Source organism: Leuresthes tenuis, unplaced genomic scaffold (genome assembly GCF_036924035.1).
Source record: "Leuresthes tenuis unplaced genomic scaffold, fLeuTen1.0.hap1 SCAF_16, whole genome shotgun sequence".
In the NCBI taxonomy this organism is placed as follows: domain Eukaryota; kingdom Metazoa; phylum Chordata; class Actinopteri; order Atheriniformes; family Atherinopsidae; genus Leuresthes; species Leuresthes tenuis.
This window is the reverse complement of record NW_027325370.1, coordinates 9,131,554-9,153,185: the sequence shown is the minus strand read 5'-3', so window position 1 is coordinate 9,153,185 and position 21,632 is coordinate 9,131,554. Positions and strand designations below refer to the sequence as shown.

General features: G+C 42.3%; 2 protein-coding genes and 1 long non-coding RNA gene across 6 annotated transcripts in view; 2 read left to right on the top strand and 1 right to left on the bottom strand.

The window, feature by feature from the left end:
* LOC140271377 (uncharacterized) overlaps positions 1–21,632 on the top strand; it is a 160,849-nt gene that overhangs the window by 114,216 nt on the left and 25,001 nt on the right. The gene's annotated exons all lie outside the window — the stretch shown is intronic.
* Positions 1–21,632, top strand: part of spsb1 (splA/ryanodine receptor domain and SOCS box containing 1) — a 225,925-nt gene that overhangs the window by 199,225 nt on the left and 5,068 nt on the right. For 2 of the 4 annotated variants that reach the window (XM_072366575.1, XM_072366574.1), the window contains exon 1: positions 19,743–19,951. The exons of 1 other annotated variant lie outside the window; for it this stretch is intronic. The gene's annotated coding sequence lies outside the window, so the exon portion shown is untranslated. Of the gene's footprint in view, positions 1–19,742; positions 19,952–20,236; positions 20,382–21,632 lie in introns of those variants that run through there. One more of the 4 variants, XM_072366577.1, reaches the window with a different exon arrangement.
* LOC140271935 (uncharacterized) lies at positions 1,143–6,155 on the bottom strand. Its single transcript, XR_011907873.1, has 2 exons — positions 5,883–6,155; positions 1,143–1,947 (listed from the first exon to the last, which is right to left on the bottom strand). It is a non-coding gene; the product is annotated as an uncharacterized lncRNA (long non-coding RNA).

Genomic DNA, 21,632 nt, shown 5'->3' with positions numbered 1-21,632 from the left:
ATAATTTGTTTATATGAACTGAGCTGGTAGCCCACACGTTTCCTCACAGGGATTAATGAAGCTATCTAATCTAATCTGCACAGAAATCAAACATGGAACCAGTGAAATGGGATAAAATTCCCCAAATTTCTACAAGCAGAAACGTCAGCTTTTGGCTGGAAAGAGATTATTTCTGTTATTACTGCTGTGAAGCAGACATCACAGTCAGTTTCCGTAGTGGACGATTGTTTTATTTCTAAGATTTCACTTAATTCATTTTGAGCATTTATCTAATTTGTTTTATTTTACCGATAAAGCCTCAAACCCAAACTTAAAAAAAATACTCTCATAATTGCTCACAATACTAACAAAAGTAGTCGTTTAAAAAAAAATTAAATGATGGTGAAGCAATGCAGATGAAGCACATCACCCTAAACTGTTCGGTAATTAACACAATTTTTCTTAAGCATCCCAAGACAATTGGGAACATTTGACATAAAGAAAATATGGCACCAACTGAATAAAACTGTATTGCTGATGGTCACCTTTTGCCTCAAAGTACGTTTTCTTCTTATCAAACACCTTGTAGATCTCCTGTAATTGTGGCACAGTTAGTGGCATTTTGAGTAATGATCAATGTTTGCCGCGGTTTGCGTCCAGCAGCTGTTGATTATTTGCTGGCCTTGTAATTGGGCTTTTCCATAGAGCTGACGCACAGAAAGGTTGAAAGCCTGTGAAGCAGTGACCTTGTTTGAGAGCGCGGCTTTACTGCTTCTGCACTGCTGCAGCCCAGAAAAAAACCCTGCAATCTCTTTAAGTGTTTGCAGCAGTGCAGTGGAATATCGACGCTCTTCCTGCAGACTGCAGCAAACGCAGCGTCTGCGCTAGCGTCAGAGCAGCAGTTAGTTTGAGACCGTCTGAGTAAACCAAAAGAGAAAAACACGATACACTCAGCTGTGTATACTGTGTGTGTGGGTCTGTAAATTGATGTGCACCTGGTTCATCTGCACTCATTAGGTCTGCTTTGTTATCATGGCCATGTGAGTTTTTCAAGGGTCTCTTCATCCTTTTACTCGCTTCAAAGTGGTTTACACAAAGCAAGTTTTCCATAATTACAAAATGCATGTGTGATGTGACAAATAAACAAGGCAAACTGATAGATCTATCTTTATGTAACTTTTATTTGTTCCCCTATTCATACAGTTCTAATGCCTAACATTAAGAAAAAATTGGACAGCAATGGAAAAATTAAGAAACATTAACTTCAATTTGTCAGCATTCGGCAAAAAGAAATGGAATTTGCTATGCAAAATTGGATTTGGTGACAAAGGAACGTGCATTTGCTACTGAAAAACAAATGATCTCACGTCATATTGAGCCAAGTCATATTTTCGAAATGAAGGGGGTTTTACACTGTCAATGAAAAGCAAAACATCGACATTGGTGCAGTGTTTGATGAACAAAAGCATGCTGGGAGGTTGCGTTCAGTCACAAGATGGCAGCAGAGGATTAAGACAGCACAGCACGCAGTGCAGAAGTTTGATGCTTTGATCCAATTGTAAATGTCGACGAGGCTGTTAACAACATGGCACATACTCTCAGTCTTCAGTTAATTCTGTATCAGGTTGAGACTTACAGGAGCAGCAGCATCCGTTTAGAAACAGTGCAATTTTTTTTCTCCATCTGGGGTTTTCCCCCCATGACAGCTGTGATCCTGGGGCCTCTTATTGCGAAGAATTTCTGCGGCAGTATACTTGCTGATTGCTTCGTTCTCACTCCTCACAACAACCAGCTAAGACACTGCCAGAGAAACACCCACAGCAGCCATGTCCAACTGTCCGCCTGCCTCCTCGCAGCAGGATCCCGGCTGGTCTTTGCACATTTCCACCTGTGTCTGGCACTGCAGAGGACTGCACTTGTAATGCCCAGCTTTAGGGTGGTGTGAAGCTCTGCCAACAGCTGGTAGATCTACCGAATAAGAGAAGTGGAGAAAAAAATAGGATTGAGTAACATTTGTGTTATAAGAACAGCTGATAGAATGATTATATACGTTTACATTCAAACTGAAGAAAACAATCGTGTGTTTGTCCTATCTTTAACTACGATGCATCGATGATTCTACACTCAGCTGACCAGTGACCCAGAGATGTTCCCAAGCAGATTCTCACTATTCCTCTACTTTTTGGCGCAGCATCACTTTAAGTTCACATAACTTGGACAAACAGAAAAACACCCCCAAACTAAGAATAGACTTGCCATGACTCATGATTTTGCAACAAAAAGCTTGGTTTGATTTTGCTCTCACCTACTCGTGTATGTGTTTGTGTCTGTCCGTTCACTTGCGTGCTGTGCAACCCGGGGGCAACAGCTAAAATCCCCGTGCTATCAGCTGTGTCCGCTCGCTTCACTGCTATTTTAGGCCTACTGACCGCTCCATACTTCCGTCTCTGTATGGACTCTGCTAACAGGACAACAGGGATACTAGAGACCGGCGTACAGCTGCTGGCAAATGACGGAAACGAGGGAATTTTGAAAGGGGGGGTTGACGTTGGATGAACGCCTTCTATTTGTGTTTACACTTGCAGGCTGCAGAAAGGCTATTTGTAGCTCTGCATGTCTGCGTTTCGGTGAATTGCGTGACGCATCTTTGCTTGTGTAACTGGAAATTCCAGGGTTTAATTTGTGTTTTAAGCCTCTAGACTTCATGTTTGAGCGTGAGGAATTTCCATACTTTTAAGAAAAAAATTCTGTGATGATTTTATGCAAGTTTCGCCTGCTCCTGTCAAACGGAGACGGATAAAACTGACGTCTGCGGCCCAACACAGACGCTTTTAGGCGCCAAGCAGCTGCATCCGTGTCCCTTTGTTTGGACCCAGACGCCGTCTTCACCGAGCACATGATGACGGGAATTCCTTCCTGCTCAGGCCTTGATGTAATCCCTAATGCAGGATTGAGGAATGCCAGTGAAAACACAGCCCTGCTTGCTAAATGAATGACCAGCTACCTCACACAGCCAACTGCAGCAGGAGCAGCAAAGAGCTCCGACTCACCAAAATACGTTTCAGGCCACAAAAACATATTTTGGTTGTGATAAAGTAGTTTCCGAACTATTGCATCATTTTTCTAATTATTAGTGAATTAGAGCTGCAACAAATAATTATTTTCTTAGTTGAGTAATGTGTTTTGAATATTTTCTCTATCAATCAATTAGTCAGCAAAATGTCAAAGAAAAAAACTGTAAATTAGTGTTTTTCCAAAGCACTAGAGGACATTCCCAAATGTCTTGTTCAGTTTAATTCAAGTTTAAGAAGCTGTGATCATGTGACTTCAAATGTGACTTCATTGGTAAATCACTCAAAATAGTGACCTCTATCAAAACATAATGTGATGAATTTGCAAAAAGAATTAGTTTGATTTATCATTTCTTGGTTAAAAGGGATGTTAAATATGTGGGCATGTGAATAATATAAGATATGGGACGAACTATTGATTACCATATATTGATATATATTATAGATAGATATATCTGTTATATAGATATTGTTGACCAATTCATTATTTGATTCTGCTTTAGTTGCTCTAAGACGAAGGAAAACCCTGACAGTAAATAAATAAAAACATGGAAATGTTGGGTATTTTTTGCTTGGCATGTCATATAACAATATGTTGTCAAAACAATTAATGCCAGTTAATTTTATCATCGGTTTCATCATGACCGCTTCACCCAGATTTTAAGGTAAAAGCTGGTTTTGACATTTTAGATCTTACCTGAAGGATTCTGGATCAGTGACGACTTTTTTATCTGATCAGATATCAATAGTGGCTCTGAAATATCTTCAGGGATCACTTAAAATGTATTTGATACATTAATGTATCTTTTGAATTTTATTTATTTTTGTTTTTGTATTTTTTGAATCATGGAAGAAGCGGCTTGCGTTTCCACATTTTAAAGCGTTAACAGGGAGCCACGTCATTATGTCGGTGTGCATGTCTGTTTCAACTAGTTTCATTTGGTGGAATCAGTTTCTGTGTTCCTTATGAGGTTCTCTTGAGGCCTGCGTTGTCTCCAACATGGAGCATATCGTCAGTCTCATCTCCCCTGCTGTTCAGTACGTTAGAATAATAAGTCGGTGGCGCCAGTATCAAAAAATCTTGATCTACAAAAAAATCTTACACAAACCCACATATATTAATGTCATAACACAAATAAGGGCTTAAAATGCTTAATTGAAAATGATTTAGATAAGTTAGTTTTTATGTGTAACATCTACTCTGTCCAAAGTATAGTACTGTAGCTTAAGTGTCCGTGGGGCTCTGCTGGTAGAGCAGCAGCACTCCTGAATATGCCTACAGTTTGTGACATGTTCAACCTACAGGCAACAAATCTTCTCAGCAACACAGAATTTGAATCACCTCATCAAAACACACACACACACACACTAACCTCAGGTTCACCTATACTTTCTGAGTACGGTGGATCCCGCTGCTGTCAGGCCTCAGAATGTGTGGGCTAAAAAAGACATTCACCCTACAATGCATCAGCATGCGGCCCCGTGCACTTTGCCTCTCATCTCCACCCGTCCTCGCTCCTCTCTGCTGTACACTGTTTTTGGTTGTTAAAAGTGTCAGCTAACAACACTTGAACAGTCATGCTTCACTGCTTCAGACTCAATCCACTCACCTAATCATCTTATGGCTAACAATGCTGTTAGTATTTACTGTATATGACCCTGAGCAGTGTTGCTGATGTGGTTCACACTGTGAGCACGCTGGAGCTGCAGCTCTTTGAGAGCTTTCATTTCAAATGAATAATTAGATGAAGCCATGTTGGAAGCATTCCAGTAAAGGACAATCAGAAATTATGAAACTTTAAAAACAATTTTAAAACGTGTTTTTGGTGTGAATGAATTGAATCTCCATCAATCTATCATAGCTACATGTCAAACTGTACTGTGTTAATAATTCAGTGGTTTACACACAGTGTACATTACTCCTGGTTACCAAAAAACACAGTTACCCCGGTAACTATCTGATGGCTTGACCACACATAAATGTAAAACCCACAGTTCGTAGTGCAGTGGACACTAAATGATTATTATCAGAATCACTGAATGATTAATGTAAGTTTTCACAAGTTGAGTTTTTGCTGTTGATCTTATCACTAACGTGATTATGTGTGACAATGTGGACAGACTGGCCCTGTTTATCTGCGTCTCCGTGTACACAGTACGTAATCTTATTGCATGTCCAGGCTGAAACACTGATGACACTTCTCTTTTGAGAGCTATTGAAATCTTGTGTCACGGCGTCAGTCCTGAGCAGACACTAAAAATGGCTGCTGTCAGACTTCTTAGTACGATATTAGTAACTCTGAACTCTGTCTGTTTGGTCTGGGGTTTGCAGAGGAGAGGCTGCTTGCTTGGTATCTTGATAGAACCGACTTTTATTCTGAACAGAGGAGAAACAAGAAGAATACCAAGTGTCTCTCTATTAGAGGAAGAAACTCTAATAGGACGTGGTAGAAGGGTCACTGGTAACACTGTCTGTACAGAGGTTACTGTGCCACTGTATAATTTGTCACTGTGTTTGGGTGTGTAACCGTCCTCTGGCATCATGCTAACCTCAAGACTCGTCTCAGCCGCTTTCACAACACAGAAAACTGTGTGCTTCGAATGAAAGTATTTTCACGTACATTTCCATCAACTTAATTTTAATTTTGCCGATCTGAAGGCCTTCGCTTGGCTTTTTCAATTCCTCATGATACAAAATTCTGAATCCTGATTCTTTTACACCAGCGAGAGATGCACAGTCTTTGCAATAACAGAAAACAAAAGGTTAACAGAAGGGTTCAGTTCCAACATTAATGTCAGAGGCATTTATTCACACACAGTGTTGATACTCACCAGGCAGCAAGGCAGCAGCGGAGCTCCTCCATCAACCCTCACCTCCATGCTAGTGTTGAAATCTGCAGGAGTCTGACCACGGGTGCTGCAGGGCTCTCCCTTGGTATGGGTCACTTCACACTAGATAACAGCTGACCACCAGCTTCTTCCCTGTCTCCCTCTGTTGCTTGTAGCTCTCTGCCTCACTCAGGCAGCACAACAAGTCAAGGCATGTTCCAACACGCCACCAACAGCCGGACCGGTGCATAAGCCTAGAGCACAGGGGGAGGAGCAGAGGATCAGACAGGGGGGAAACCCAGAAAAGACCCAGCATGACTCAGCCTGCTTCAGTGACTTAGCATAGCTTTCACTTTATACACTTGATGGAGTTACTTTTCAAGGTGACGACGTGAGGCAAGAAGATGGCAATTAAATGAAAATCTATTAAAGTGACAAGCACTCCTAAACTGGACCGAGTTGTCAGAGCATGTTTGTTATGTCACAGATAATAAAGAAGTCCAGTTTGCAGGAAGTGACTACCTTCTCTGCCCAGAGGGTGGAAATGTTTATGCTTCCTGATTAATGCTAAAGCATTAGGTTGAAGCTGAATGGATTCAAATTAATAAATCAATGATTAAATGAAAGATCATCCCTGCTGCTATTCACTCATACTCTTATTTGCAAGTAGCTCTGCTTAATCTTAAACACAGCCGAACTCATAGTTTACGGAAGCTGCAACCGGACACCAGCAATGCAAACTAATGAAAGCTGCTGATTCATCAAGTCCTATTATACAGTAACAGTCAGTACATCACATCAATTACAGACAAATCCTGTCGGTATGAATAATAAAACTAAAAAAACCACAGGGAATGCATCAGCAACGATATGAAATACATTTTAAAATATTCATGTTTTCTTTGAGAATTTACATTTGATGTAAAATCTGAATTTAAAAGCAAGGAATTTATGGGAAAAAGAATATTCTATCTGCTGGATCAGAGGTACGTATGAATGCATTTGCTGTATAAATCTGCACAAATGTGCATTGCATGCTGTTTAGCTCCTGACACATTAAACTGCGTCAAAGGTGCAGAATCATCACAATCCACAAGCGCTAATTATTCTGAATTTTTTTTAACTAGAGGAGGGGTGATGCCAGTTCATCACTGCTGCTTGTGAAAATTGATCACTAGGCAGATTCTGGCTATAGCGGTAGGAGCCAACTCAGCAAAACTCACCTGCAACAATATGGCCTGAGTTTGGCTGCTTGAGAATCTCTAAAGCATTGACTGTACATCACTGGTGCCGCTCTCCACTGCAGCCTGTCAACTGACTAATGACCTTACCAATGAAAGAGCAAAGTCACTGTAATGTTACATCCAGACAGATAGCACTTTGAAGCACTTTAAGCGCTTCTCAGAAGTTTGATTTTGTCCCCCTGAATGCAACTAGAGAGCAACTTTGTAAAAGAGAAAAAAAAAAGGGGGGTGGGCATTTGGCTGCAGATATTTGCTTTATTTATTGAAAGTGGTGATGCAGCACTTCACTGCACATTCGCCTTCTGACAAAGTGCCAGTTAATGTATGAAACTATGTGTTTACACAAGAGTGAAATTCGGATAATTATTGAGCTTGGCTAACAAGGGAATGATTTTCTTTTGTTGAGCAGCTAAATTTTCACTTGAAACTGTAATTGATAAGTCTTCCTACCTGGGACACAGACTGCGGCGAGGCCTCACATTTACATCTGTGTCAGCCAGCATGGGGGAGTCGGAGGAGGGGAAGGAACCCCTAGCCCAGCAAGTTCAAAGCTTGCTGCATTGATTACATCATCGGAACTGGAGTGCTGGAACGGGACAATGCACCATCGAGGGTGAGGAGGGTAGGTAAGGGGGGGGGTGGGGGGTGCAGTCATCTGCTTCTTTCTCTTCTGTCTTTAACTCTGCTCAGTTCAATGTAGAGTGAGACGGCCTGCTCTGCCTCACTCTGACCACCACTGTGTCATGTGACCAAAGGGCTATCTGAAGAGAGAATGACAAATGTAAATCTCCATATTCCTGTGCTTGCATCCGTCTCTGTGTGCGCATGTGTGCTCTTAGAGGCCAGCACTGCAGGAACTCAACTGCTGCAGGACACTGCAGGATTGGTGTTCTGCTACTGGCTCACTGGCTCTTTCTTTTCTCTCTCTCTCTCTATTCACTCAGGCAAATTGCTCAAGGAGGATGGTTAGAGCATGTGCTGCATACTTTTTCAGCGGAGGGGGGTGGGGGCAGTAGGAGGAGGGGGCAGAATCACAGAGGTGCAAAGCATGCCGGTGAGTTGCTGTGTTGGCCAACTGTACCTCTGAGAGAGACTACAGTAAAGAAACAGGAGCTAAGGAAAGAGGAGGATGGAAGAAGAAGAGAGAGGATGGGAGGTGGGGGGAGGGAAGAAATAGGGTACAAGGAACATCAGGTGAGTGCGGCAGTTTCCTTTGCTAGCAGTGCAGCACCCACCCCCAGTGAGTATGTGTGCTGGAGAACTGCAGATGTTCCAAGATGATGTCAGGCTCCGATTGTAGCGCGCACCTTTGCTATCATCACTGCAGTGACCTGCCTGCAGTGAGGAGAAATCCAAAGGCCTGAGGGATACTCACAGAGAACCAGCTCATGACACGGGGCCGGCATTTTCAAGGTCTTAGCACAGTTGCCTAAGGTGAACTCAGAGGGGCCCAAGCGTGCGTACAGTCAAACTGATCCGGGTTGACTCATCTTCCAGACCTCACTGCTTGGTTTTAGAGCATTTTTAATACTGACACACTTTTATAACAAAGCGTCTCCTCCATAAACCAATTTAGCATCGCCTTTGGAAAGGCCCGGAGTTGAGCATAGATACTGCAATAAGACAAAAGTAGCTACACTGACTTTAAGAGTTACTGCTGGTACCGCCAGGAATATTACGTAGTATAAGAGTGGTTCTGCTCTGAGGATCTATTTCAGTTTGGCTTTTTTTATCCAAGAGATAATAAAAATAGAAATAAAAATAAAAACTGAATATCAAGACAAAAAAAAAACTAAATATCTAAAAGCATGTGGAAACAGCTCAGTATACTTTGCTTCATACAGTCTGTTTCAAATACTTCTCTGCCCAAGTATCCTCTTATAGGATGGCAGAGAAGTCTTAGGAGCTACAGCACAACTTCACGACTGCACCACAGCTCCCTGTCCCATACAGGCCACAGTAGCCTCATTCTCATTTCACCAGTGAGCACCATCACTAACAGTCCAGGATCACCATTATGATACATCCTTCTAACCTATTTCACAATTAACTCATTCTTTTAGATAAAAAATCTGCAGCTAGAGTGCTGCGACTCTCTGTTCTCTGCTAAAAACAGAATCAGCAAAGATAAAAGTCTCCTCCACAGGAGAAAACTCTTTGCATCCAGGTAAGTTTTTTTTTTTTTTGTCCTAATGTCAAATGTCAGTCCTCTCAACAAGCCGCTATCTGACACGCCGGCTGCTATTTCTAGCCTGTACTATGTGTTAAACATGGATGAGGGAGCAGTGGAGCCTGACTGGTCGCTGACTGGCTGTCTGGCTGGCTGCTGCCTGGTTATTACTGGTGCAAGGGAGACTAAAACCGACGAAACAGAAGCAGCCCAGAGCTTCAGCATACAGGCATGCACACTGACACACATATATCAACTCCTGTAAAGCTGATTTAAGAAGAAGTCTATCCTTACGAAGAGGAGGACAGTGAGAAGACAGCATGCAAGATAAACCAGACTACAGAGGAAAGAAATGTTTACCTTCAGATGAGCCTTGCACCGCATCACACTCTGGGAGGAGAGGAGGAAAACTTCTCTGCACTCACTCTGAGCCTCTTGGTCGCTGGTGATGTGCTCTCATGGCGCGGCAAACTTGACTGCAGCATTGCCTCCTGAACAGAATGACATTGTTTGCACTCCCTCTCTCTCTTTGCTTCACTCCTCCTCCTCCTCCTCCGGTACGCGCTTGCTCCCCCTCCTCTTCTTTGCACGCTTGCTGGCAGCATAAACTGCACAGCTCAGCAGTGTTCCCCCACTGCCGCAGCAGATCCTGCATGAGCTCTGCGTATCTGTGTGGGATGGGACTTTTAAAGGGGAACGCAACCTCCAGGGTCAGTGTGTGTGCACATCTTCAGTCCGCCCTCCTCTCCACCCTGTCTTCCTCAGCAAACCCTCCCCCTCCTCCCCCGAGAATCATCAGTGTAAAGGACTCCTCACAAGAGAGACCCCCCTCAACGCACACATAACTCACCATCGTCTCTTATTCATTTTCACACCACAGCAAAAGCTGCTTTGAGGTATGAGGATGCTCAAAGCCCAGGAAGGAATTGTTCCTGAGAGAAAACAGCTCCTCTAGAGTGATGTGCAAGTTGTCACAGTAGAAATTTCTTGGAAGGAGGGACGTCTCCACATATGACATGCAGAAATATGAATTTTAAATATTTCATCCATGTGAGATCAGAAAATCTGATGCCGACAAACCAAGTCAGGAAAATCAACATTTTGAAACTTTAATCACCTGTACAGTAAAATTTCATGTATTTATTAAATAACTAAGAATCATATTTCCAGAAAGTACATCAGCAAAACAAAAAGCACGCCATTAGGGTTATTGAGCACACTGTCACCAGAAGTTGTGACAAATGAGAAATTAACCTGCAAGCCTGTCTACAAGAGGCCATCTCAAAGCCAGTTGAAAGTTTCACAATTCTCAAAGGTACAGTACAAAATCCCCTTCAGTGTGCCTAAATGTCCTTAATCTGCAATCCCTATTGCCTACCTTTCATTACCCAAGATGCACTGTTCTACTGGTGCTATTCTGCAGTGCGCTAAAATATAGAAATATCTTGACCAACAGAATTTGTCTTATGCGTTGCACAAGTCTGTGGGAATGAGATCATCCATCATTTAGTCAGACTTTGAGCTTACGTTTCCTCTTACTACAAAGTCTTCTTGCTCTTGGCGTTGCTCTTCAGACTTGACATTTGGGCACTGTGTGAATAGCGGTGCCCCCCATAGAAGTCTTCTGTGTAATAGACATTCGATTCTTAGCTATTTTGCTGCAGCAGTGCAGCTCTCCCTGCTACTTACTGCAGGAGCTTTTTTTTTTTTTACATGACTTTGTTGTGCCTGGGCCTCCAGTTGAATGCTGTGATCCTCCATTTTCTGGAAAAAAAAACAAGGAGCTTCATGCATCTCATATTAACCCTGATTCCGTCTAACCGAGTCCCATGTTCACCTGTTTCAAACACATAATTATATAACAGCTTTTTTCTCCCAATTAGCTCATGGATTTGCCCTTAGATGATATACCACTGCTGCTACAGATAACTGAATCAGTAAAACTCCCGTAACGTACTGTTGGGAAGGTACTGCACGGGGCTGTCCATGTCAATCAGTGTCTTTATTAATCACAGGTTTGTGTGTCATGCAAAAACTGTTATCCATCAGCTGATAATGAAGCATCATTCCGTGCATGTACGATCAGCTGCTGCATCGAGCAATGCAGCTTCTGTCCTCTCCTCTGCACTCTGTGACACACGGGAAAGTGCCAAGGCCAGCATATACCTCACATAGCCCACGCCATTCTCAGTAATGACATCCCCTGTAATGAATAAGCCATGAGGAGGAGCCCTTTTACATTGTCCTATCAGATTACCTCGCAAAGTTTTACCTGGCTACGGTCACTTCATCGCCTCTGGTTCTCTTCTTAACCGAATATTCTCTCGTTAGCCCAGCAAAGGACACAATGTGTAAACGTGTGTGAAGGCTGATGGATCAAATAACTCAGAGCTGAGTCATCTAACTTTACATATCTGTGCTCTTGCCCATGTTTCACATTAAGGTCTGAGAGGGCCACGTTACTATGAGCATTTATGGAAAACGTTTAACTAAACAAGTTATTGTGTTTTGGCACCTGCCGTCACAGCATGAACTGCAAGAAAACTGGGGTAATGTTCATCTGGGATCTGTCAAGTATGGACAGTGTTAAACACATTGATGATGGAGTCGAGCCTAACCATTGGCTGGTGTCTTAGCATGTCTTTTTCTTCCCCTCACTTTTTTTTGCCATTCACAGCTCATTCCTCAGCTCAATTGATCTGTCCGGAAAAGATAATAGACTGATTGATTTACAAGCTCAGCAGCTTGCTTGTTTTACTTATCAGTTCAGACCACAGTCGTCAGTCAAGGAGAGAATTGCCTTGACTGACGACTGACTTCTGGTTCTTTGAAACTGAAGATTTAAAAGATGTTCTGTGAAGATTTTGTATTTTCTTCGGCTTATCAGGATTTTACGCCATAGTTGAAAGGGAAACTTGCAGGAAAAAAAAAGTCAGAAAGGATGAACAACACAGCTGCTGTTGCCCCTGTCCCAAGGTGAACGTGAAAAAATAAGATTTTTTGTTTCATCTTTGAACAATTTTATTTGAAGATAAGACTATTTTAGCATCATTGCATTTAGATTTTATGAGCATTCTGTGTTTTTTTTTTTAAAAAAAGGGTTTTAATTAAGTCTGGCTGACAATAAATTAACCTTGAAGTTAATTTATCGCTTAAATGAAGGGATCCTGACTTTGCTGAGAGAAATGTATGGCGAGCCTCACTGCACCACTACTTCTTTGCTGACCTCATTTTGTAAAGCTAAACAGATTCCTCCTAAGGCCAAGTGGAGTTAAAGACACTGATAACAACAGAGCAGATTGAATATGGTCGTATGCACAGGACACACTGTACAAACAGATTGACATGTTGAACAAAGTTGAGAATCAAACGTGTCGTTATTTTCCCCAGTGACGTGTAAACATTGTTTTATATTAAATCAGTCCATCATACTCGCAGTGATATGAAAGAAAATGTTTTGAGGACAGAGCCTGATATATGAAACATATGATGTTCAGGGTGTCATCGGTTCCTTCGTCAGCATGAGATGGATGGTAGTAAAGGGCCTATGATGGAGAGAGGGTGAACTTCTAACAGCTGGCTGCTCTGTTGTAGTGATTGAATGAGCAGCAGCTCTGTCAGCTGGCGGTGTCAGCAGCAGGCAGCCTGTCTTTACAGCAGCGCTGTAGCAAAGTCTAACTCCCAGATCAGCCTTAACTGAGGAAGACTGCAGATGAAAAGTCTTGATCAATCCCTCACTGAGCGGTAACATCAATTACAAACATTCCTATGAGATATTTAAACGTAAGCAGACAAAAAAAAAAGGCATTTTAGCGATGACTTCGGATCAATATCCATTTTCAAGGGAAGGTAAATTATTTCTCTTGATGTAGAAGAAAGAAGTTGGATTTTGTGTTAATCTTATCTGTAGCCTTCGTATGTGGGTGCCCTCTCAGCTGCACTGTAGCTAAATGATACCTTTAAATCTGACTTTCACAGCTAGATTGTACTTTAGTACTGGTTAAAAGCGGTGATCAGTTTACACAGAGAAAAAAAGACTAAATTATCCTCTTGCAAGCCTCAAAGACCTCACTTTGATGAAAACTGCTGCAGTCCATCACCGCGTAACAGCGAGATGCAAAACTTTATGTTCAACTGAAAAAAAAACAACAACAACATAAATAATCAGTACATCTTTATTCTTTTATTTGTCTGCTGCAGAGATGGCAAGCTGCTTGCTATTTTGGTCCTTTTCCCTGCTGCATTGTGTTCTGCGTTCCAGGTTCTGCCTCCTGATCATATCCTCCACAAACAGCTCGTGTCATCCGGAGCGGAGCGTTGACTCCTGGCCTACATTCACCACTGCCGTTTGCCACCGTCAGAGATGGGTACAGCACACTGGAACAGAGATAGATAATATACTGACTCCCTCAGAGTGGCCTACTGATGCCTGTGTATGCCTGTTAAGCAGCCTGCAGCAGCTGCGGCAGCTCCAGGGTGATTCTTGACACATGCACCATCTTCACTAAACCCAGAAAGGTCTGATGCTTTATGAGCGAGTTTTACTTAACTTAATTTCCGGTTTTCTCGATAAATAAAGTACAATCGAGTCTTATTAGTATTTTGAGGATTAGTTTTGTCAGCTAAGGAAATCAAAAACTTTTTTTCTAACTTCCCCATCTGTTACTAATGAGAATATAAACCCTTAAAATAGATCACGGACGTACGCTGTGATTTAAAAGCTGGAACTGTGTTTCTCTCCAGCATTTGAATTCTGTGCGACTCAAATTGGACGAGACCGAGCATTTACGGGGAACTGCTTTCGCCAACAGATTATTAGACTTTTGGTGCATTCGTAAGGATTTCTGCCCTCAGAGTACTGTATATGCAGCTTGGATTAAGCGAGTATAGAAAATGGATGGATGAGTGGATGGATTTTCAAGCATATGTCTTGTCTTATCGTATATGTGCTTGTTTGTATGACATTTGGGTTCATGAAGTTATCATTTTGTGAGACACAACCCACAGGCCAGCTTCAGAATCATAACTGATACCATAAGATGTTTCAAGGACCAAGAATTGGGGATGTCTTTATCTTTTTCTTTTCTTTTCTTTGGCCTTGTGTGATAGTAAGGGTTATTATCAGGGTTGATATTGAGGTTATTGATAGGATTAGGAGACAGCCATAATGAGACTGATCTACGATGAAGTTTCTTTGTCACTGCCTTCATAAATTCTTCTGTCAGCAAACATATTTTTCAGTTATTAAAGGTCGCCAATTCACTTTATTCTTCCACAGAGACCCTTCAAGTTGAAATACGTATGCGGAGTTTACTCAGTTGAACCCAGCTCCTAGGTCTGTTAGAACCGACATAAAAATCTGTCTGTATGTCTTGTGGTCTCAATTACTTTACTAATGTGCAGTGAACTGTAGAGGGGCCTTTGGTATCAGTAATATCTGTTGTATCTGATGGTGTATCAGGGCAGAAAAACCTGGATTATTGCATCCATAGCTATTATTACACAGGTAAATCTAGACAAACGTACTGTGATCTTTTAAAGCTAAAACGATTTGCTAACCTGAATAGATGATTATCTTCATTTCAGTGTGAACCTGCAAGAGTGAGTTTTAACTGCATTCGTGACCTTGGTTCAGTCCAGCTCTATTATTCTCTGCAGAAAATGAACTAGATGGGAAAATATGATGTATCTTTCATTCATTCACATTCATTCATAATTTCTGCTCATATTTTTCCCTTCCAAACAGGAAGGTGTTGCGTTTTTGCCAGTTTCACTTGTGGATTAGTACCCCGCTGAGCTCCTGTACCTACAAAACTGCTACGTGACGGATAAGAAGGGTCAGCCCACATCCTGGATCCTGGACTGAGAGCTGAGGATGGCCTACACCCTACCAGAGTATGCAGATGGACGGGTCAACTCTGCTTTGCCTCTGTTCTGCAGGATTAGCTCTGTGAGTCTTCCCATCCACTGCCATGTCAGTCAGTAAAACCAGGCTACTTTACTGTAACTGCAAGTTGGATTTGATCAACTTTTCTTTAACCACAAACATGTAAGGTGTGACCCCTTATAGGAACAATTTAATTTCTTAAACCATCTTGCTTACTATATTTTGCTGACAGTAAGACACCTATTTACACATCAACCAAGGAGCATCTCATCCACCTGGGACCCCTCCTAGGTGGATGAGGTGTGCTGTTCCATTGCTGATTGCCTCTCTGTGTTTCAGCAGCAATGCACCATTCAAGTCTGCAGGCAACTTGACAAATGAGCAGCGATCTGAGCAGTGGGGGATGCTTGTACTGCGCCACATCCTGTCCCGTCCACATCCCCCTGCCCTGCAGTGGTTCACCTCCCTTAACTGACGCCCTTTCCTTACTCTATACCAGCAAAAGCTCCGCTCAAAGTCACACGAGTAGAATATGTGCGAAATAAATGCTTGCCGAAGCATGCATATACAAAATAGAAGCTGAATGAGAAAATGAACAAAGGCCCGTGCATTTCTATTACTGGTATATATCATTTTTATTGTAAATGCCAGCCAGGTTGCGATTTGATAGAAAACTCTTACAGCCTGACTGTTTTCATCATCGGTTATCTCAAAAAGTCACTTTAGGAAAAAAAAATGTTTTTGCTTACACAAATGTGAGAATCGGCAGCTTTTGAAAAATATATCTTTAATATATCTGTAAATGAAATATATTTTGGCTTGAGGCCATTAGTTTGATAAGAACAACAGATCTGAATTATAATTATAATGTTAAAAAGTTGTGACACTTCTAAAATTAGTTTTATAATTTAAATATCAATGATCTCAGAAAACATTCAAAATGAATCTGTCCAAAGTGCTTCCGTGAAAAATAGTTTGTGCTGCATAACTGTTGTTGACCAGAAAAGGGTGAATATGAGAGAAGTGAAACAGGGCTAACAGTACTGGGCCTCTTGAACACTATACGGTGCGGTGTTATTATAAATAACTGACCAGAGGTCAGTATTCCCAGAGTGAATGATTCTCCGAGCCTCACTGCCCGTCCACATTACTCTAAGAACCAGTAAAGATTATTTTTCTGCTGTGTCAGGATTTTTCCTCTACAGAGCTAAACTCTGCAGGTCTTGTATTGCAAGCGATCCACTGAAACATGAGATGTCTTCTCACCTACAGCATGAATCTATTTAAGTGCTCAACCTCCAATACAGTCAAAGATGTGTAGGACGAATAAAGAAAAAGGAGGGATTTGTGCAGCATGCATCAGTTCCAGATCTTTATTCATCTCAGTGCATGTTTCTGAGTTGGCTTGAAGACGAAAACAGTCCCTGACGGCTGAGCTAGTTCACAAGCTTCAGCAATATGTTGCCTGAAACTGCATCCACCACTTGAGGACAGCATCCACCCACTGGCCCTTCTGAGAAACTGCATCTCAGAGCAAGTGAGCAGCAGTGTCTGACGCAGCATGTGATCATTCACCTTGACTGCGCGTGTTGCTCGGACTTGCCTCGGTTGCAGCTGTCCACGCATACTCACAACCCTCCACCCGCTGTAAAAGCAGCGCTCTCTGCCAGCCGTGGAGTGGGAAGTACTATCGATCCTGCTGAAATGATGGTTTCTAAAAGGGAGGCAGTAAGCATGTCTGTGTGCCCCTCCTCCACCGTGGAGTGGCCCTGAGATATCACCAAGCTCAGCACATTGCACCATCACTGCATGGGAAAATGGGATTTTCACTGGGAGATGAGCTGAGTGGAAGGTAATTCAAGTCGCCAAGCTATGTCCCTCACCAAGGATGTAAAATGAGCCGTGTTACCTTCAGAAGCCTCGCAGGGCAGACAAATAAGGTCATTTTAAAAAGCCCCTTTAATCCCAGTCCCTGTCGCAGATAATTCAGATAATAAATGTGAAAATATGCACGAGGACAGACGGCATAAGGGAAGTTAAGAGCAGGATGTTCATCCCAAAGCTGACTGCTCATGAATCAAGCTTTTAGTACTTGATCTGGATAAGTGTGTGTGCATTTTGCACTGCAAGATTCCTCCAGGAATTAAACGTTGCTCTGAATGTGTTCTAAATGAATGGAGTGGAGTTCTGTGCAGGACCCTCAAGCAGGAGGTGTGCGCTCCAGAGAGTCCACTAGATGGCAACGATGTCCTAGTACTTCCCAGGATTCCCTGAAAATTGCTGCATGTGTTTGCTCTGACTCAGACTGGGCTGCAGGTCTCAGAGCAAAACGCTCAGTGTCGGCTACACAAAGTAAAACTGAATTAGGAGCTGTTAATGGCTCACTTTGGTCATCACTCATATAGACTAAATGACTGTACTTGTTGCTGTTCCCTTTATGATTGGACCTTGTAGTAATGGAGCTTCTGCTTATCAACATTGTCAGGTGTAAAAATTCGAAGTGACTGTATCACACTGTTCAGTCCAAATCAGCCGGCAGTGAACAAACATTCATTGACATTCCCCAGGGTTCAGTGTGTCAGGCAGCGGAGTATGATCGCGTCTATGTGATCAGCAGCGGCCCATGTTGACGATCTCGATTCACTGACATCATTAGTTGGGAGACCGAATGGCTTGAAGGTCAAGCTGAGCAACAAAATGCATCAGTGTTACAGTGCGTGAACACTTATGGTTGACTGGTGCTGCCACTAAAGTCATGCTTGTGCTACTGTGCAATGATACACCAGTCATAGGAAAACAGAGGTATTCTGCCGTAAAAATCCTGATCTGTCAGATTAAACCTAGACCATCTAATAGTACTATAGACATAACAAAGTCCTTTTTGATTGAAAATTGTTTTCATGGAAGACAAATATAAAACTAGCAAAACAATGAATGCATAGTGGTTGTGTGATGACCTTGTGCACCCTGTTAGATTGAAATAACTCTCGATCAAAAGCATTATGTGGTGGGGATACAGTTGGAAACTGTATCTCAGGAGATATCTCTCCTGGCACTAATGTTGTAAATAGGTTTAAATGTTACGGATATGCTAATCCGCACTTCTTTCACCAGAGGCACAAGCAGAGGAGACGGGAGGAGTGAGATGGTGAGGTAGAAGGTGCACATCAAAGTCAGACGTCCTTGTTTTGGAGCTGCCATCTTAAGCTGATGTGAGTTAAATATGATATGAGACACATCTGCATCAATTAACAGTCTTTTGTTACAGTATACAGCTGTTTGACGAGCATTAAACGTGTTTGCCATAACATTTCATTCTCATGCAGTTTGAAACACCTCGCTGAGCCTGAAAAGACTTCCACAAAGGAAACAGATGTGTCCTTGCTTATCGCCTCTTCGGCACTCTTTGGATGCAGGAGACAGAAAGAGAAGAGGCACAAACTAGACAAATGAGACTGGTCCCTTATTCCATGTCCCAATTTGCACACTCGACTCCTCCCATTGACTTCACTCCTTGCGTCTTAGTCCTTTCCATCAGAGCAGAAGAGACAAGGACAGACAGGCGGAGAGAGGACACAACGTGAGAGGCATTAAACAAACATGAGGCCTCCCTGTTTCAGTGCTGTCACTTTAAATCAACGTTAAATGTGACGCCTGACACATCACCAAACCATTGCTTTGCTGCAGCATGCTGTTATATTTAATTATTTCTAACAGATGAGACTTAAATATGTTTGTGACATAGTATACATGTACTTTTAATCCAGTTTTTACCAGATGGGATTTACATATGAGGAGTGCCCTAACAGACATCAAGGATACCGACAGAAAACACAAGGGTATGCTCGCTTTATGTCTCCTCTGACAACATCTCTGGGTCTCAGACAGGTGGAGGGAGGAGACAGAGGGTGAGATCAGACAAATGAGATGAGGTGTTTTTACTACGAATAGATAAAAACCAAAAACACCACCACAACACAGAAAATAGGAAAGTTAACAGAAAATACTAAGAATATTTCCAAACAGAGCAACATCCTACAAATGAATGAAATTCACTTTCTGCTTACACATATTTCCCCCTATAGAAATATTGTGTTTTCTTTGTATTTTGTGCCAGATACTGTTGTCTAATCTAAAATATGATAATATCTCAGATCTTTTTTTATTGTTATTTTAATGTTATCAACACCTTATGGTATTTTAGCTTTATTTTAACCAATATTCATGTGACATATGAATCTATTTTCTTAATGTGTCCAGTTAGTTAGTTGATTTAGTTATGCAGGCAGTTTTTTTATTTTTAATTTCAATGACTTTGAAATGTAAAAGATATTATCGCTGTTATTAATTTAGAAGTAAAACAGCAGATAAACATGAAAATGTTGAGTTAACTCCATCAGAAACAGATGGGTGTTTGTCTTTAATCCACCAGGAGCATGTGCACTGATTGATATGACTCTACTTGGACCTGTTTTCTGCAGAAATGAACGCTCTACAATTATAAGGCGCGATCACCACAACCGACATGAAGCCATCTTCCGTGAGGCTGCAGATCGTCATGGGGAGGTCCTAATCTGGTGTAGCAGCTGGGAGCATTTTACCACGTGATGCGAGGGATGTTAGAGCAGCCATCACCATTTCACCTTATTCATGCCCAGGCTGAAATCGTAAAAGGTGAGACGACAAGCTAAAGAGGAACGACGATGAAGTAGGTGAAGCCTCAGAAGCCTGACCCGGTCTCTTCCGTGCCGCTGCCTCACAACTTACTAAGGTCTGTTCTCTCTGCGCTCTTCTCGCCCCTTGTTTGCTGCTCGTACGGTGGCCGCCGAAGCATCGGTTTCTGTTCACATTATATCGTTGCCGTCGCAAAACAACGTCTGCAAGCCGTCGCTCTGCCCAAGCGTCCAGTGTAGAAGTGGTACGCGGCTTGTTTTGTCGTCGTTGCCCCTCGTTAACATTAGCAACGCTGAGTTGAGTGCTAACACCAACGGTCGGTGCTTCTTGTTGTGTAACAAACGTTTCGAACGCAGTCAGGTAAACGGCCACAACGTTACAAAACAGCGGGCAGACACGCTCGGTTTGCGCGTGGACGCTCTTCGATCCCTGACCACACCATAACCGAGCTGACGAAAGCCTATTTGGACATTAGGTTGCATTTATAATGGCTAGCATGGCAAGCTCACAGGATAGTAGGCCTCCGTGTACTCATACGCTGTCCTACTGGGAGCAGTGTACTCTGATACAGCAGCCAACACATTTTACTCGCGTACAAACTGCTGTGAGTCACAGTTTCGTTCAACTGTTGTAGAGACGTGTTTGTTCAACTCGTCTAACTCGGTGTGGGCCTGTAGCCGGCGGCACTGTTTTGTGAGACTATCCTCACGGTTTTAAATGGAAATGTTTGAGTCCACCACGTTTAGCACGGCGAGGGTAGACACAATAGGCTCACGGAGACAATTGTTTAAAAGAAGCACAGCACACTAAAGCCTCATAAATGTTGCAGTTGAGTCAATAAAAACGCATTAACGAGTTCAAACAGGTGGGATTTATTGAATGGCTTTATTACTTTGCTTACTCAATTGCACTTAACAGGACAGAGCAAAGTTCAGAAAAGTGTACGAAGCACTATAAAACAAGTGGTTCTATTTGTTTGTTTTTTAATTGGTGAAAAGCAAAATGCACGACTTTGTGTGCTGCAGGTCAACAAACAGCTAAATTCAAGTGGGCTCAGTCTAAATTGAGTCTTACATGAGAAACAAGTGTTTCCTTGGCTCAGCACCTCCACCAGGCCCTTCCTCTTGCATTTCAATCAGCTCCAAACCAAACCAGGGCCCCAGGAAGCTCAACCAGCCCAAAGCACCTCCCTCCACAGGCCACCTTTTCTTTTTTTATTGTAGTACCAATGGTAATGCTTGTTTCTGAGGTACAAGATGAATGTGGGGAAAACCTTTTCATTGTTCTGTTGTGATTTGGTTGTGTGTGTGTGTGTTGCACTGGGAGGTGGAACGGTAAAGTCCTGGCTCAAAGAGTGTGTAAATGAACATGTTTCACTTTCCCTGAATGCTGGACAGGCATTGAAAAGGAGAATGTTTACATTCAGATGCTGGCCACCCGCTGCTGGCTTTTTCTTCCATCCTGTTTTCCAATCACTAAGGAGACATGACCCATTTAAATGGTTGTTTACTTGCATTAGAAGAAGAGCCAAGGCACTGCTCAATGAACTCTTGTCTACAATTCAATTAGAGTGGCCTTCCCAGCAGCACAATTTTCCACATTACACAATGCTTTCTGCAGTGTTGCTGCTTTTCAGACGCAGGAGGACCAAAGTGCAGCAGTGACACCTGCATCCACAAGTCACTTTATAATTCTTATACTCTTGTACTGAGGTCAGATGTCTTTTGAATTTCAAAATTAAACTTGGCTTTAAGTGGTTTTCAACAGGATTGGGTTCC